This window comes from Cryptomeria japonica, chromosome 10, assembly GCF_030272615.1.
Source record: "Cryptomeria japonica chromosome 10, Sugi_1.0, whole genome shotgun sequence".
Taxonomy (NCBI): Eukaryota; Viridiplantae; Streptophyta; class Pinopsida; order Cupressales; family Cupressaceae; genus Cryptomeria; species Cryptomeria japonica.
This window is the reverse complement of record NC_081414.1, coordinates 847,421,647-847,440,979: the sequence shown is the minus strand read 5'-3', so window position 1 is coordinate 847,440,979 and position 19,333 is coordinate 847,421,647.

The following is a 19,333-nucleotide window of genomic DNA, read 5'->3' as shown; positions in this document are numbered from 1 at the left end:
TATAGAGATATGCTTTTTCCTAGAGTGCATTACCAGATTCTTTGAAATGTTAATGGCACTAGTATTATCACAAAATATAGTTACTGGCTCAGTAACTTTTTCATTTATACCTTCCAATAGTTGTTTGATCCATGCTATATTTGTGCAATTCAATGTTGTAGCAACATATTCAGCTTCTGTTGTTGACTATGAGATACATCCTTGTTTCTTGCTAAGCCAACTTACTACTCTTTCTCCCAAAAAGAAAGCTCTACCACTTGTGCTTTTCCTGTCATCTATGTTGCCTACCCAATCAGCATCAGTATAAACTTTTAATTCAAAATCATTTCTCTTTTCATATACTAAGCCATAAGCTTCAGTGCCTCTCAGGTATTTGAAAATTCTCTTGATTGTTGTCATATGGGTTTCCTTGGGATCTGTAGAAAATCTAGCAACAATACCTACTACATGTGCTATATCCGGTCTACTATGCATAACATATTGCAACTTCCCAATCATAGATCGGTAAAGTGTCTCATCAATAGATGCAGATTCATCATTCTTTGAGAGTTTATAGTTAGTAGTCATAGGAGTACTTACTAGTTTAGAATCCTCCATTCCAAATTTCTTCAAGATTTCCTTTATGTACTTGGATTGAGTAATGAAAATCTCATCTTTCATTTGCAGTATCTCTAAACCTATAAAATACTTTATCTCACCGATTAATGACATCTCAAATTCTTTGCTCATTTCATTTCCAAAGTTCTTGCATAGAGAGTCATTTCCATAGAATATAATGTCATCAACAAATATGGCTGAGATCAGTATTCCATTGTCCTCATCATTCTTCATGTACATATTGTTGTTTTCACTTGTCCTTATAAAACCAATTTTGATTAAGTAAGAGTTCAGTCTCTCATACCATGCTCTAGGTGCTTGTTTCAGACCATATAAAGCTTTGTTTAGTTTACATACCTGATCTTTATTCTTGTCTTCAACAAATCCTTCAGGTTGTTCAATGTAAACTTCTTCTTCTAGTATACCATTCAAAAATGCAGATTTAACATCCATTTGATATACCTTGAAGTTTTTGAAAGAAGCATATGCCAACAATGTTCTTACTCCCTCAAGTCTAGCCATAGGTGCAAAGGTCTCACCACAATCTATTCCTTCTTCTTGAGTGTAACCTTTGCAAACTAGTCTTGCTTTGTTGCGAATGACCTCACCTTTTTCATTTAGCTTGTTTCTGAAAATCCACTTAGTACCGATTACATTTTTGTCCTTTGGTCTTGGGATCAGTGTCCATGTGTCATTCTTCTTGATTTGATCAATCTCTTCTGTCATAGCGTTTACCCAATCTTCACTATTAAATGCCTCTTTTACTATTCTCGGTTCAAATTCAGATATTAGACATGTGTTATGTCTCAGTTTGTTCCTTGTCATCACTGGATCATCCTTATCTCCTATAATCTGACTTGATGCATGATGTCTTCTGACATATTTAGCTAATATAGGCTCGGTAGGTTCTATATGATCTTCTCCATCACTCGGTAGCTGGACATTATCTTCATTTTCTTCAGCAACTTTCTCGGTAGGACTTCTTGGTTGAACATAAACAAATTCTTCATAATCTTCTGGTTCTTTGGAATTTCCTTCATCATTTCTTTCTGCAAATTCATCAATTTTCACATTTGCACTTTCTACTATTTTGTTAGATGATTTGATCAGACATTTAAATGCTTTACTTCTAGAAGAGTAACCAAGAAATGTTCCTTCTTCACTTTTCTGATCAAACTTTCCATTTATGTCATCTTTGTGAACATAGCATCTACTTCCAAAGATTTTAAAATAACTTACATTAGGTTTCTTGTCATACCAGATCTCATATGGTGTCTTCATAGTTCCTTTCTTCAGTTGAACTCGGTTTAGGGTGTAAACAACAGTGTTGATTGCTTCTCTCCAAAATGTTTGAGGTACCCTCTTTTCTATCATCAGGGTTCTGGCACAATCTACAATTGATCTGTTTCTTCTCTCAGCTATCCCATTTTGCTAAGGTGTTCTTGGTGTAGATACTTGTCTTTTTATACCATGATCATTGCAGAATATGTTAAATTAATCAGAAGTGAACTCTCCTCCTCTATCAGATCTAAGACATTTCAGTTGTCTTCCTGTTTCATTTTCAACTCTTGCCTTGTACCATCTAAACATTTGAAAAGCTTCTGATTTTTCTTTTAAAAACATAACTGACATCATCCTTGAGTAATCATCCACAAATAATATGAAATATTTATCACCATAATAACTTTGAACTTTCATAGGACCACAAAGATCAGTGTGTACTAGGTCTAAAATTCCTATAGAAGTGTAGGACTTACTTGTAAAGCTTGATCTTGTCATCTTACCCATCTAGCATCCTCGACACATAGCATTCTCAAGTTTGTCTAAGCTCGGTAGACCTCTTACTTGGTGCTTATTGCTTATTTTGATCAGATTATCAAAATTTAAATGACAAAACCTTTTATGCCATAACTAGGTATCATCCATCTTAGCATAAAGACACTTGTTTCGAGTTGAGTCAAGATGAAATGTATTACCTTTTTTTGTCTCCCGGTAGCAGCTAACTTTCCATGCTTTTCATGAACTTTGACAATTCCTTTCTGAAATTCTATTCGGTATCCTGTATTGTTTAGCTATGCTACACTCAACAAATTGTATTTCAAACCTTCAACCTAGTATACATCATCACATTTAGCATTGTCAAGAAGTGTTATAGATCCTTTACCTTTTACCGGACATGGTGCATCATTACCAAATCTTACATAGCCTCCATCATAGTCTTCTAATTTAACAAACTTGTGTTTATCACCTATCATATGATGTGAGCATCCACTGTCTATGATCCAAGAATCATTATTATTTATGTGAGATACTAGGGCTTTTTCTTCATACCTTTCTTCATCAGATCCATCTTTAATAGCCACATAAACAACTTCCTATGTATCAGTTTCATCAAATTTGTCATCATTGGATTCCTCATCAACTACTAGGCATGTCTTTATGTCTCTCCTTCTAAAGTCTCGGTGTCCTCTGTATTGATTGTCTTTCTGCCTGTTGTCTCGGTATTCTCTCTTTTCACTACATTCTTTGTCAGGACAGTTAGAAGCCATATGTCCTATTTTATCACAATTGAAACATTTTAAAGGTAGCTTTCCTTTATACTTACCTTTTCCTCTCGGTAACCTTCTGGCTAATAATGCTTCAAACTCTTCTTGCTTCTTTGTTTCCTCATACAGTTTGTGCACTTCTTCCATGTTCTTGCGAAATCTTTCACTTGCTCCACTATGATTCCCTTCAGAGTACTTACTCATTCTATCATTGTAATCATCAGATTCACCCATATGAAAAGAACTGAATGTAGATTCTACTTTATTTACCAAAGACCCACTGTTATCAAAATTACTTAACTCAAATGCATGTAGCTTACCAATAGTAGAATCCAAAGAAACTGATATGTTAAGTATAGACCTCAATTCATTGATTGCAAAGACTTGAATGGCATAAGTAGGTAGAAGTGTTCTCAACAGCTTACTTGTTACATCCTTTTCTTCAATAGTTCCTCTCGCTCCTTTAATTTGATTGACAGACTCCTTTAACCTTGTACTGTATTGGGTTACATTATCACCTTCATTCATTCTCATGGATTCAAGTTGTCCTCTTAGAATATCTACCTTTTCTCTTTGAACATGTTCATCACTGCCATATATAGATATGAGCTTGGTCCACATTACTTTTGCATCATTGCAACCTTCTAGGTCATTAAACTCTGAGTCGTTCAATGCTGATGTTATTTCAATCATAGCTTGAATATGTTCTTTCTTTTCCTTTATCTCTAATAAGGTCATCGAGTTGGTGCTTGGTGGTATGTAATCATTCTCCAAATAATATATTGCATATTCTCGAATTCCTGATAAATGCAGCTTCATCCTTTTCTGCCATGTGGAGAAACTTGACTTGTTTAGCTTTGGTGCATCCCTTTTATACATCTTCGGATCTTTGCCTCAAGTACCTTTAAACTTTTTCTTTAGGAGTCCAAAGCTCTGATACCAATTGTTAAGTTCTGATACTCAATGTAAAGTACTGATGCCAATAGCTAACGAGATGAGAGGGGGGGTGAATCATACAAACTTAATCTTCCATAAAATCAATAGATTCAACCTCGGTAACTTATACTTCAACAACATAACCAAAAACTACTAAACATGCTAACTCATAAACACATAATCACCATAACACATATAACACCAGATTTAATGTGGAAACCCAAATAGGGAAAAACCACTATGGGATTTCAGACTCACTAGGAAATATACTCTTCTAGAGTATGCTTGGTTAAAAGCAAATCCTATTAAATATTACAAACACATTGCTAGATGTGACCCGGTTAAGGGATTTCCGTCAAATCTGTTAGGATCTTCACTTTGTTAGAAGTGACCTTGTCAAAGGATTTCAAACACTCATTTATAATGTTACCTTACTAGAGGGTTTACAAATAAGACTATTAAGTCCACTCGGTTAAGAGATTTTCTGTCACTTACAAAATAACAGTAATAAAAATATATCTGCAACTTCACATCTAAAATGCTAAAGCAGATTCTATTTTGCTCAAAATAATCTAGTCATAGGACTTATTTTGTCCCTCTGCTAGGCTCCCTACTCTGTTATTCAAATAGGTATCCAAGCTTCTATGCTCGATAATCACTATGTAGCATCCTTGTGCTTACACTTGCCTGCATACATTGTTTATCAATAATTCCTTATTTATAAACAATTTGCTAATCGCTTAATCTCCTTGATCACATTTCCCATGATCAATCTTAGCCATCAGATCTTCGATCTTGACTATGTTCAATGTATCCTTCGATCTAAAAATGTTTTACCTTGCCATGGGACTTGCATTCCTTTCTTGGAACTTGCACAATGTTATTGTAGTTCAATCTGAGCTATAGATCTTCCTGCCAATCTTCCATTGCCATAGATCCTTCACAAACTTCGTGCGCGACATACCAATCATTTATAAATCTCGAGCTCATCATTGTCTTTCATTAAATAATGCTTTTATTTATCCAATGTGCTATGTCATAACTCAATTGCAACTCGGTAAATACTAAACTTTACTCGGTAGACATTTTGCCTTCATTAATCGATATCGATAACCTTAGGGTTTACCGACTAGGTTCTTTGCTCGGTGACATAGTATAGTATTAACCTTACATTCAACAACATATGTAGGATATCACAACAATCTAAACATCATGATCTCATCATTGAATAACTTGGTAATAGTTGCCCATTGAATATCTTATTTCTCCCCTTTCTTATCACATTCTTTTTGTGTCACTTACCGACCACTTAATACTCATCAAAACATGCTTCTTAAGATATGGCAACATCATACTGAATTAGATAATCAATTTCTTGACATCAATGAAAAAATAATGTTATAAAGATAGTTATTATCCTTTTTCAGTTATATCAATAATCTTCAACAACCTTCTCAATATCCTTAATGAATATCAACAATCTCTCTTTCTACTGAAAATGCGAACAACTTCATCTTGCGCTGGTACGTTGAGGTCTAGAACCCTATCTATAGTCTGACCCCTTTCCACAGGTTGCGATGTTTGCAAACAGGGGTCAATATTTTCTATTTCCAGGATTTCCATTAGAGCCCCAACTTTAATTTTGACTCTATGTATAATTTGGTCATCCAATTATCTACCGAATTGATGCAAGGCGTTCTTCACATGGCAAAATTTTTTTCATTCCAAGGAATGCTTTATTTGGTCATAGAGTACGATGTAAGCATGGTTACATTGAATAAAATGATGTGGAAAGAGGCCCCCAAGGAGAGTCGACCCCTGCCATAGATTATATTTTGCCAGGGCATCATAGAACGGGGTCAGGGGAAGCACATCTTGTCTTCTCAACTTGAAGAATACTAAATCTAGTAGAGGAGTAGATTGCAAGAGATCCAGAGCATTTGATAGAAAGGAACTAAGAAGTTGATGAGGATAAAGAATCCTTTTGGCTTGCGGGGATAACATCTCCTGACCGATGAAGTCTTTAAAAATTGGATCCTTAAAAATTAAGGTTTTTCATTATTTTGATCAGATCTCACAAAAAGATTTGAATTTGGGCATAACTTTTTTTTTTACAGGTCAAGAACATTATCAGAGGTTCTTAGTAAAAAATTCAGATTTTTTGGAGCATATTTGAATTTTCTATGAATTTTTTATGCATTTTAATAAAAAATTAATTTTGAGAGAAAATGAGAGAATTTTTTGGATTTTCTTACATTTTTGAAAATATCTCAAAATTATACACAAGATTTGTTCTTTGTGATTTTAATTTGGATACAAAATATTTCCTCAAAAATCAGATCTTTAAAAATTAGGGTTTTGCATTATTTTGATCATATCGCACAAACTGCTTGGAATTTTTATAGGAATTTTTTATGCAGGTTTGGAAGGCTATTAGAAATGCTCAGTAAAAATTTCTGATTTTTTGGATCAATTATGCATTTTATATGAATTTTTTATGATTTTTCATAAAAAATTAATTTTTGGAGCAAATTAGCAATTTTTTGGATTTTCTTACATTTCTGAAAACGTCTTGAAATTTTACAGGTTCTATATTTTTTATGATGCAAAAGAACTCATGGAAAATCAAATCTTTGAATTTGTCAAAAAACACATTGTTGAAGGCCCCCTATTTCATAATGTCTTTTGGATCTAAAATTTACCTAACTTATGTGCTTGCAGAAGGGGTATTATTTCAAAACTACTAATAATCTTGGTGCAAGAACTTTGGAAAAGATTTAATTTTAAAAAAATCTTTCTTTTTCTTCTTAGTCTAGCAAACACTTCAATTGGTGCACTAAAATTGAACCAATGTCTTTTGTTTCTTGAGCAATAGGCTCTTTTTGTTTAACCTCTAGAGGGCCTGTCTCCCCGTGTGGTCATTAGGACTACTAGTGAGGAGAGAATGACCCAAGTTAGTGAGGAAAACCCACCTCTCCCGAACCACTATAAATAACTATATCCATGGTGAAAGCCATGGGTAATGTGTGTTGATTAGTTTGTACCGACACTATTTCTCCCCATAAACCCATTTGATCAAATTTATTTGATCAGTTGTAGGCATAACTCATACCGGTTGGGAGCCTTCTATATTTATAGAGCTGAAAGTGTCGCATGTATGGCCATACGAGTGGATGCCCTTACTAGCACCTTTTTGTTTTAGAAATCTCAAATCCTTCTAGTTGTTGGGGCAAGAGGTCAAACCTCTAGAGTGGCCAACACACATACGGTTCTTAGTAGAGATACAAAGTTAGCCATGGGGAGTTTTCATGGGGACTAATGCTTGGCTGCCTCGGAGAAGTGAGTGACAAGGGTGGAGTCAGTGGGGTCAAGCATATAGGTATCCGCTCTGAATAGCGTAGCCTCGGGGGAAAACCCCATGTGGGATCAACAACTATTGTCTAGGCCAACCATAAGAATTGTGCTTGTCTTATTTCAAACATTCAAACATTGAAGACCAAACATCAAAACATTGTGTCTTTTGTGTCTTCAAGTGTATGCAAAACATTTTTACATCAAACAACACACTTTTCTTTGAGTCATTTTGAGTCCAAACACTTGCAAACATTGAGTCCTCACCAACATTGTGTCCTCTTGTCATGAAAAATAGTCAGACAAATTCATATTTGGTCACAACAAACAACTTTATAAATTGGAAAAATTGCACTCAGTTTTTAGAAATGCATCTATGTTTGACAAAAACACGGCTATGTCATTTAACTGCATCTGTAAAGTACAAAATTGCGTCTGTGTCATCCTAAAGAAAATTGCATTCACAAAATCTCAAAAACGTGTCTGGGCAGTGTTCAACCACGTCTCTGTCATTTTACTGCATCTGTGAAGTATACAGGCATGTCTGTGTTCATATTTGGAAAAAATTACAGTCCAACAAACAAGAGCAGTCAGTTTCAGACTTATTAAGCTTCCTAGGTTATCTCTCCAAGTTTTCATTAGAATTCAGCCTATTTTTGGGTCTCACAAAGTTCATCATTTCTTTACACCTTGCATTACATTCACATTTGTCTAAACTTGAGTCAAAAGGTCACTTGCTTGTCCTCATCTTGCTTTGTCAACACACTACATACAACAACATTTTTCTAACTGGTCTCTCATCAAGGTCTATCACCTTTGGGTTTCATTTGGTCTTACTTAGAGTCAAGGTCAACTTATCTCATCAAGAGAAACTATCATTTCTTTGAAAGACACATCTACTCTACTACATACTTGGTCTTACAGTTTGAAAATTGCAAGTAAACCTCAGATTCATTTACATTCCATCCAACTCTTGGTCTTCCATACCTTTCCATTTTCATCTACTCTCACACATCTTGGTCAAGACCTAGTTCATGGTTGAAACTCATTTCCAAAAATCTAGGAGAAAAGCTAAAGAAGCTCAAGAGTCCAGAAACATGAGTGCCTATGAGTATGACAATGATATCTTTTTCAATTCTGATCATACCACATTACCTGACATGGAAACTTATAGAAACACTCAAAATGTTGAGAACATGGATAACACAAACAAGAATGATACACACAATGACAATATGGACAAATTTTCCGTACATTCAGGAGAAGTGGAAGAATCCATTATGGATCCCCATTTTCATCAATTGGTTGAGGAAATAATGAGGAGAGATAGACAATATTTCTTACAAGTGATGGCACAAAGTGGAGCCAATATCTCTCATGACTTTGACATGTCTCAAATAATGGAAAATCAACCTTTGCAAGAACCTAAACTCAACATGGATCAAAGGAGGCCTAATAGTGGAGGCAATAGAGGACCACATTTTGTGCCTGAATCACCATCATCTTTGTTTCAAAAACCTGAGGTCCCCCATACACATGGTCAAGCATATGATACTCACCTTCATAGACCATTATGGAAGTCTTATGCAAAAAAATATACTCAATCACATGTCAATGCTAAGGAACAACCACCAAAGCAATTGGATATCCAAAGTCATGTTCAAAATTTGCACACAAGGAAACCCCACGTTAAATTTGGGAGCAACACACTAGAACAAACTCATGACATGCCTGTAGAGTATGGTATACATGGACAAAACAAATATTTCATTCCTCATCATGACTCTATACCAAGTGGTCCCTATACGCAACATCACTATAGACCTCCTCCATATGAAAATGTGTATGATCAATACCATCCATATATGCAGTATCTTCCCCCTCCACCTAGTGGCTCGGGCATGGGATATGGTCCAAGAAATTGATCTCCACCTAAGAGTAATTTGGAACAGCAAATAAAGGACTTACAAAAGAAAATGGAGGATATAAATAGACCAAAGCCAACTTATACAATGAGAGATATATGTTCCTATCCATTTGATAAGAGCATTCCAATCCCTCCTTTTCCTACACATTTCGTAACACCAAATTTTGATAAGTATAGAGGAAAAGGAGACCCTAAGGCACATATAAGACAATTTTTCACAGCTTGCATTGAGGTAGCAGCAAAAGAGACATATTTGATGAGATTATTCCCACAAAGCTTAGGTGATCAAGCTATGGAATGGTTCTCCTGACTCCCACCTAGAATTTAGTCATGGGGTGACATCAGAGGCATTTATCCAATATTTCTCATACAACATAGAGACACACATATCAGTCACTACTTTATGCAACACCAAGCAAAAGGATGGGGAGTCTTTTTCATCATTCTTACAACAATGGAGGAATTTAGCCAACAGATGCTCTTGTGAAATTCCATGAAAATAAATGATACAGATGTTCACCCAGAATGTTAACAAAGACATTGGTTATGACTTGAGAAAATCTTGCTTATCCACCTTCAAGGACATCATTGAGAAATGTTTAGCGATAGAGAAGGTCCTAATTGAACAAGGAGTCATTAAGATATTCAAATAAAACAAATAGGACTTTAAAGGAAAAGACAAGCAAATATTTTGGAATAAAAACAAGAACACAATTAATGATGGTGTTGTTGATGCCAATACAGTATGACCCAAAATCATTTTTTTGGGATCAAGCTCTACAAACAATCAAGTGAATACTCAAACAACTTCAAAATCATGAAGGAAGTACACCCCATTGGGAGAACCACTTGAGTCATGTTTCAAGAAGCTAGTGGCAAACAAAATAATAACAATTCCATATTTGCCTACATATGAACAAAAGGTCAAACCAAATTGGGGGAATGATGATGAATATTGCGAATATCACAAGAGAAAGGGACATAAAACAAGAAATTATCATCGGTTGTGGTGGAACCTAAAATTATAGGCAAAAACTTGGTAATTGATAACCGGATTGCTCAGGTTGGACAATCAAAAAATTATTCTCAAAAAATTATTCTACAGGGAGTATATCTTACCCAAGAATATTTTTTGCAATGTAATTATATTTTGCATATAAATGATTTAAAATATATATATATTTTTACAAAAGGGCAGGGAGAGGGAGTTGAACACTCAACCTCTCAACCCGACCTTCCTAACTACCCATACCTACCCCCCCCTTTTACCAATTGCTCTATTGTATTACTTGAAAATGTTTATTAGGGTAAATTACTATGGATAATAATTTGCAAATATTTCCACAAGATTTTAATTTATTAAAGTAATCTTGAAATGTGGAAATACATTTTGAGATATGTGATTTAAATAAATGATTTTTACCCTAAAACATTGGTAAAATATATATTAGGGTAAAATGTTATTTCATATAAATGGATTTTATTGTTAAAAATATGTTAAAAGGTGTGAAATGTAATAATGAAGAAAATTGAATTTTGATATTGTTATTACCTTTTTTACTCTCTTGTAAATTATTTTTGCCCTTAATCACTAAATTAAATACTTTAGGGTGACTTTTATTTATTAAGAGATTAATTAAAGGATAAATATTTATTACAATGTTGTTTTATGTGAGAAAGCTAAAATTCTTGGGCAAACATTAAAAGGGAGTATTCTTCATCCAAGATTACATTTTGACATTTTTTTGTGATATAATATTTCTAATTATTACTTGCGAAAGGCATTTTGATATTTATAGCATCTTGATATACTTATGCAAGTAGTATTTTCTTTTTGCCTTTTAAGAAATTATAATTGTAATATTTTTTATCAAAAGGGAAAATATATGTGGTATTGGATGACCTAAATAGGGTTTGATATATTACTATGTCATTTTATATTCTCTTAATATTATTTTCACCCTAGGTAAATAATTTGAACATATTCATTAGGGTGAGTCATTTAATGCTTGATTGCTTTTTGCAAAGGTTATTTCATATGATATAATATTTCCCACCCAGATTAAAGATTACCAAAAGATGAGAAAGTATTGTAACATTATCGGAAGGGAAGTATTTTCTTTTACTTACTATACAAAATCTTTTACCTTATGTTATTTAGTAAAAACTATTATTGGAATAAATATTTACAAGTGTTTAATACTTTGATTTAAGTGAATTATTGTAAATAAGTATTTTACATAGGGTAAAATGATTATTGCCTAATCTAAAGTGGATTATATTTAATCTTTAATTAATAAGGGATTTGATTGCTTTATTTTATGTGCAGTAGATATTGAATATTTACGGGAAGTATTATAAAAGCGGAGGATAAAGGATATATTATTAAAGCTTTATTTAGTGTGTATTTTAGGGATTCAAATGTAATTATCTCTATAAACCAAAGGGTGTGTCCTTTGGAAAAACAATTGTTTGTAAATCCCTTCTGTATGCGAAAGGGTGTGTCCTTTCACATATGTCTTTTGGATCAGGTATTTATAGGGAGTCTTTTTCAATTAAAAAAAAGGAGACAATTCAAAGTCTGTGATGCTGCCAGTAGGGGCTATGGGATGTCTGTATTGGAGAAGTCTGTAGGAATGGAAGTATCATTTTGAGAAATCACTGTGCAATGGAGTATCTATAAGTGTAGCTATTGTATGCATTCACTCTCTAGAAATTAATATACAAGATTCGTTGTTTCAATTCCAAAATTCGTGTATACTTTTGTGTTGATGAATTTCATTTTGTCCTCTTGATAAATTTGATAAAGGGTTTAATACAGTGTGCCGCCACAAGTTATAATTGAATATAAGCTTTGCTTCTTCATTTTCTTATAGCACTTAATGGAACCTCTGTATTAACAGTCTTGTGTTACAAGTTGCCTGAAAACTATCTCAAGAGTTTAATCGAATTATTTGTCCACAAAGTATCGTGCATATTCCTGGATAGAGGCACTGGTTTGTCATTTATTTCTACGATTTTGATGTGTATGCATAAGGTCCTTACAAAGAAACATTCTTCCATATCCTATTTGAACTAATCCTTGCAGATTTCATTCAAGTCATGAAAGCATTTCATTTTCAATATACAATATCTTTAACATACACTTTTATCCATATTTAGTTTTAAGTTTTCAAAGTATTCAGCTAAAGCACATGATATATCATAGTTGCAGAACACTAATTTGCCAGTTGTGTAAACTTGCTTAGAGGCTTAAATCCACATTTAAATAACTCTTTTGTGCTTGAGAGGGAAGGGTACACCCGCCTAGGTCTTGTGGAGCCTGAAGTGCAGAGGGATTTGGTCTTCGACCATCCTTGTTCGTTGGCCAAGGCTGATTGGATTTCCTAAGGAGTTGGCAAGTCTTTGGGTTTTCCAATCTGTGGTTTTGGGCACCAACAGATTGGGGACTCTACTGGGAGGGAATTATTAAGATTCTGCTAGGGAGTTAAAATAAAGATATTGGTAAAATATAATCTAGAATCTTTGGTGATAGATCATTGAATTAGTAACTAGTTGAGAGTTCCCCATCTGAGTCCCACAACCAACAGATTGGCGACTCTGCTGGGGAGTTGTCATACATAGTTTGACATTCACCTAGAAGCTCTGGTGTTTATTCATTGAAGATTTTATAAGTTTTATTTTCCCCATCCGAGTCACACAACAGATTGGCGACTCTGCTAGGGAGTGGTCATAGAAGGACTATTCAAAGTTTCTGGTGAGTTGTATCAGACTCTACTGGAGGAGAGATCCCAGGAGATTAGATAAGTTAGGAACAATTTTTTCCTCAAATTTGAGGTGGTGACTCTACTAAGGGAGACAATCCAGAAGGAAATGAAAAAATTGTTTTTATTTGAAATTAATTCATGATGTATCGAATTGGACAACCATTTCAAAGAAAACCATTTATTCCAGATGGCGTCAGGCTATTGGATCTTAGAGGATTTCAATGTGTCCCTACTAAGGGCATACTCCCTAAACTTTCACCACTGGTACCAAAGTTTCATGGAGAATGAGATGAATCAATGATTGATCATTTAAATGCATTTTAAACATTTGTAAAAGATTATGAAATTGATGCAGAGGATCCAGTGATGAAGCTCTTCATTAGGACATTATGGGGTTATGTGAGAGAAGCTTATGAATCATTACCTACAAAGAGTATTCCATCAATGAGGGAATTTGAGAAATGGTTCTTATATGAGTTTCATGTTGCAGATGATGAAGAAGATGACATTTACTATAAAGAGGACGAGGAACATATTTGCAATATGGAAGAAGAATCATGCATATCCCCTTTGGATGCCTTCTTTGATTTAGAAAGATATGAGGGTGAATCTATAGCGAGATTACTCACTAGGATGATAAACATTTATGTAAAAATACCCGTAGATAGCATGCCTTCATTTTCAAACAAAATGGATGAATTAGGGATATCTCATGATCCTGAATTAAAGCGTATATTTAAATATTTAGAAAGACATGGTATTATTTGGACCCCACATGAGGTAGAAAATACAGGTTTAAAAAAGGAAGAGGGCATGTGTGTAGTTGAATGTAAGAAAGAGGAAGAAGCATTGCTTAGTACAGAGGAAATCTCTTATTTATTAGAGATGGAATATGAAAGGTACATTCAAAAAAATGGTCCAATTTTTTTTCAAACAGAGCAAATTAATGAATTTGGACACATTCAAGGTATGTTTGATGAAGTAAATAATGATTCCAAAGAAAAAAATAAATATAAAAAAGAAAAGGCATTATATGATAGTTACAACAATCCCTTGTATGATGAGACCCTTGGGAAGTATGAAGAATTATATTTCTAGAGTGAATCATCTTTTAATTCTCTCTATGAAGTTGATGTTCATATAGTTCATGCATAGGATGATACTTCAATGAAGGACATTTGTAAAGACATTGTTATTGAAGATGAAGTGTGTGAAGCATATGATGATAAAAGGTATGCATTGTGATTTGTCAGATGATTTTTTGTGCAATAAACCAGAAAAGGGTTTTCAAAGGTTATGCATATATATTTTATGGTTTCAAATTCATTGTTTGAAGAGGACATAAGAAAAAATATACCAAATGATGATGTTGCAGAAATATTATATGATAGAGTTTTAGGGGAAAAAGAAATAGTATTTTTGCCAAATATTGCCAAGAACGATATATGCCCTAAGTTTTTATGTGAGAAGGATAAGTTATTTCCAGAACACGAGAAAAAAGAAAATATGTTTAAAGATGGTATAAATTTTTTATCAAATTTACATTATAGTAAAGTCATATGTGATGAGTTCCCTAATCTATTATTTGAGAAAAGAGAAATATTTTTCCAAAATAAGGAGATGGTAAAAATAATGGAACATAATCTAAAAGGGATAAATTTTTTAGAATGCTGAAATAAAGGTTGTGTGGAATTAAATCTGGAAATTATGTTGGGAGGCATAAATATTTCTAAAGAGCAAAGTTGCAAAGGAAATTTACCAAATATTTATCTTCCAAAAAATGTTATGCTTGGTGAAAAAGGTAATCAAGTTTATAAAACTGAAAGTTTTCATTACCATTGGCAAGTAAATTCCTCATGGGATGACAAGGTTGATTTATAAAATTGCCTAAAAGAGAAGGGATACAATGAAGTAATAGGGTTTCAGAGTAAGGGTAAAATATTATTGAAATCTCAATTAAGGTGGATAAAGGAGTGTGAAGGAAACTATGTGTATCATATTCCAGTCCAAATGAAAAAGAACAATATATTAAAGAATGGCGAAGCAAATGTTAATATTTTTAGGAAGGACATATTGTTACATAACCAAAATCAGGTATTTGATAGAGGAAAGAGCAAATGTTGATTTGTGGGGGCCTTGGGCCACTGGAGTTTGATTCACACGTCGGGCAATTAACTCCAGGTATGTGTATATTTCACAAATTCAAATCATGCCAGGTGCACTCTCACAACCCTAATGTTTCATTTGAAAGTAGGATACATTCTCATTTTGGTTTACATTTCAGATATTATTATATTATTATCTTAGTTATCATATGTAAATCTAAATGTAATCCATTATGTGAAATATTAAAATGATAGATAGTAAATAATTTTTGTTGCTACTCAAGAGATGAAATCACGTTTTTAATTTTCCGGCAGAGTTTTGAAGTTGTTTTGGGGCTCTAAATGATTGTTTGTTGGTCTGCTCTCCCAGAAATAAAATATATTTTTACAAAAGGGTAGGGAGAGGGAGTTGAACACTCAACCTCTCAACCCGGCCTTCCTAACTACCCATACCTACCCTCTCCTTTTACCAATTTCTCTATTGTATTACTTGAAAATGTTTATTAGGGCATATTACAAATTACTATGGATAATAATTTGCAAATATTTCCACAAGATTTTAATTTATTAAAGTAATCTTGAAATGTAGAAATACATTTTGAAATATATGATTTAAATAAATTATTTTTACCCTAAAACATTGGTAAAATATATATTAGGGTAAAATGTTATTTAATATAAATGGATTTTATTTTTAAAAATATGTTAAAAGGTGTGAAATGTAATAATGAAGAAAATTGAATTTTGATATTGTTATTACCTTTTTTACTCTCTTGTAAATTATTTTTGCCCTTAATCACTAAATTAAATACTTTAGGGTGAATTTTATTTATTAAGAGATTAATTAAAGGATAAATATTTATTACAATGTTGTTTTATGTGAGAAAGCTAAAATTCTTGGGCAAACATTAAAAGGGAGTATTCTTCATCCAAGATTACATTTTGACATTTTTTTGTGATATAATATTTCTAATTATTACTTGCGAAAGGCATCTTGATATACTTATGCAAGTAGTACTTTCTTTTTGCCTTTTAAGAAATTATAATTGTAATATTTTTTATCAAAAGGGAAAATATATGTGGTATTGGATGACCTAAATAGGGTTTGATATATTACTATGTCATTTTATATTCTCTTAATATTATTTTTACCCTAGGTAAATAATTTGAACATATTCATTAGGGTGAGTCATTTAATGCTTGATTGCTTTTTGCAAAGGTTATTTCATATGATATAATATTTCCCACCCAAATTAAAGATTACCAAAAGATGAGAAAGTATTGTAACATTATCGAAAGGGAAGTATTTTCTTTTACTTACTATACAAAATCTTTTACCTTATGTTATTTAATAAAAACTATTATTGGAATAAATATTTACAAGTGTTTAATACTTTGATTTAAGTGAATTATTGTAAATAAGTATTTTACATAGGGTAAAATGATTATTGCCTAATCTAAAGTGGAATATATTTAATCTTTAATTAATAAAGGATTTGATTGGTTTATTTTATGTGCAGGAGATGTTGAATATTTACGGGAAGTATTATCAAAGCAGAGGATAAATGATATATTATTAAAGCTTTATTTAGTGTGTATTTTAGGGATTCAAATGTAATTATCTCTATAAACCAAAGGGTGTGTCCTTTGGAAAAACAACGGTCTGTAAATCCCTCCTGTATGCGAAAGGGTGTGTCCTTTCACATATGTCTTTTGGATCAGATATTTATAGGGAGTCTTTTTCAATTAAAAAAAAAGGAGACAATTCACAATCTGTGATGCTGCTAGTAGGGGCTATGGGATGTCTGTATTGGAGAAGTCTGTAGGAATGGAAGTATCATTTTGAGAAATCACTGTGCAATGGAGTATCTATAAGTGTAGCTATTGTATGCATTCACTCTCTAGAAATTAATATACAAGATTCGTTGTTTCAATTCCAAAATTCGTGTATACTTTTGTGTTGATGAATTTCATTTTGTCCTCTTGATAAATTTGATAAAGGGTTTAATACAGTGTGCCACCATAAGTTTTTATAATTGAATATAAGATTTTCTTCTTCATGTTCTTGTAGCACTTAATGGAACCTCTGTATTTATAGTCTTGTGCTACAAGTTGCCTGAAAACTGTCTCAAGAGTTTAATCAAATTATTTGTCCACAAAATATGATGCACATTCTTGGATAGAGGCACTGGTTTGTCATTTATTTCTGAGATTTTGATTTGTATGCGTAAGGTCCTTATAGAGAAACATTCTTCCATATCCTATTTGAACTAATCCTTGCAGATTTCATTCAAGTCCTGTGTCATGCCCAAAATTTAGGGCAAGAACGGGATAATTTTTTTTTAAAATAACAAGTAATAAACAATAAGTTCGCTATCACGAAATGCACTAACATGTTTTGGTCTTAACTATGTTTGGATTAGCTTTATCTACTAGCTCCATTTGCGGAATTCCAATTGAAGGGTTTTACTGTCTACTCGAATTTAATAAGACAATTAATTTACGCAAGCAATATTAATCATGGATGGCTTTTAAATGATTTTTTTTTTTTGAATGCTAATTAAATTTATTCTCCTAGCACCAATTTAGTCCATAATTAAAATTTACTAAAGTTAATCCAATTTAATCCAAACTTAAGATGTGCTCAAATTAGTTTAACTAAGATATAATTAAGCCCATGGCGAAAATACGTCCCATAGGTTTTAAATTTCAAAACCTATATCCAAGAAGACAATTAAATTACTATTTATTGAAATACCCTTAGACTGATTAAATAAATACTGTTTGCCCACTAGATTTTTTTTTTTTTAAAACTACATTAAATATATATTTTATCCTATAGGCCTGTTTTCCTTTTTTTTTTTAAACTTCAACTTTCTAATTCTTATTTACAAATATGTGTACGTAAATAATTATAATTATAAATATAAACACATATATTGAAATATATAATTTATATTCAGTATAATGTTTTCTTTCCAATTTTATTAAGTCCAACCCATGCAAACCCTAAATTAGGGATTTACATTATAAAATCTTTCTAAGATTATAATTTCTCTTTATTAATTCAAATATCATAACCCTAACCCTACCTGGGCTAAGGTTTTATACTGTTATCATTTTTTTATTAACCCCTTTTTTATATAGGGCCAAATCAAACATCCATGGGCTAGGCGTCCATGGCGGAGGAGGAAGCAGTTGAAGTGGGGGGACGACGTGACCGACGCCTTCCACTGTGCAATACATAGTGGGCTCAGCCCCGCCGACCACTATGCATTGCACTGTGGGAGGCGTCGCTTACCACTGTGCGATGCACAGTGAGGAGGCGCCGCCGACCCCTGTACAAAGCACAGTGGTTTCGGCTGAGGTTTTTACACCTCCTCGCTTTATTTTTTTTGTAGTTTATTTATTATTATTTTTTTATATATATATTTATATTATATATAATATATATATAAATATATTTAAATCTATATATATGTATATATATATTTATATGTATATTTATATATATAAATATACATATATATATTTTTACATAATGGATGTATAGTGCTTAGGCCAAATTTATCTTATGAATATATATTAAAGTTATAAACATTTACTTAAAAAAAGACCTGAGACAAATTAATTTAAGTATCCAAATTTTGATCAATGTTTATTATTTTAGATTTGATTACGAGTTTGCTAAAATTTGAGATAAGATATATAGTCATAGGTTTATTTCCTACATTTAAATAATGGTAGATTTAAATAAATTTATATAGCATACTATTTAAATATTGTTCTATTTAAAGTAGATAGCCTATTTAACTCCAGTTCTACTTTCGACAACAAAAGTAACTAACAAAATTTATTAAACATAAAACAACAACTATAGCACTACGAATTCATTTAAATCAAATAACTATTTACTCTAGATTTCTATTTCTACAACTAAGTAAATTCCAAAAGTCGATAAATTAAACAACAACTTAATTAATTCAGAGTTTATTAAACAAAAACCATAGAAATGATTATAACTACTTTAGGATTTATTTCTGCAATTATATTCGTGATTTAATTTTCTACCACTATATTTATTTAGAATCCTTAAACTTAAAT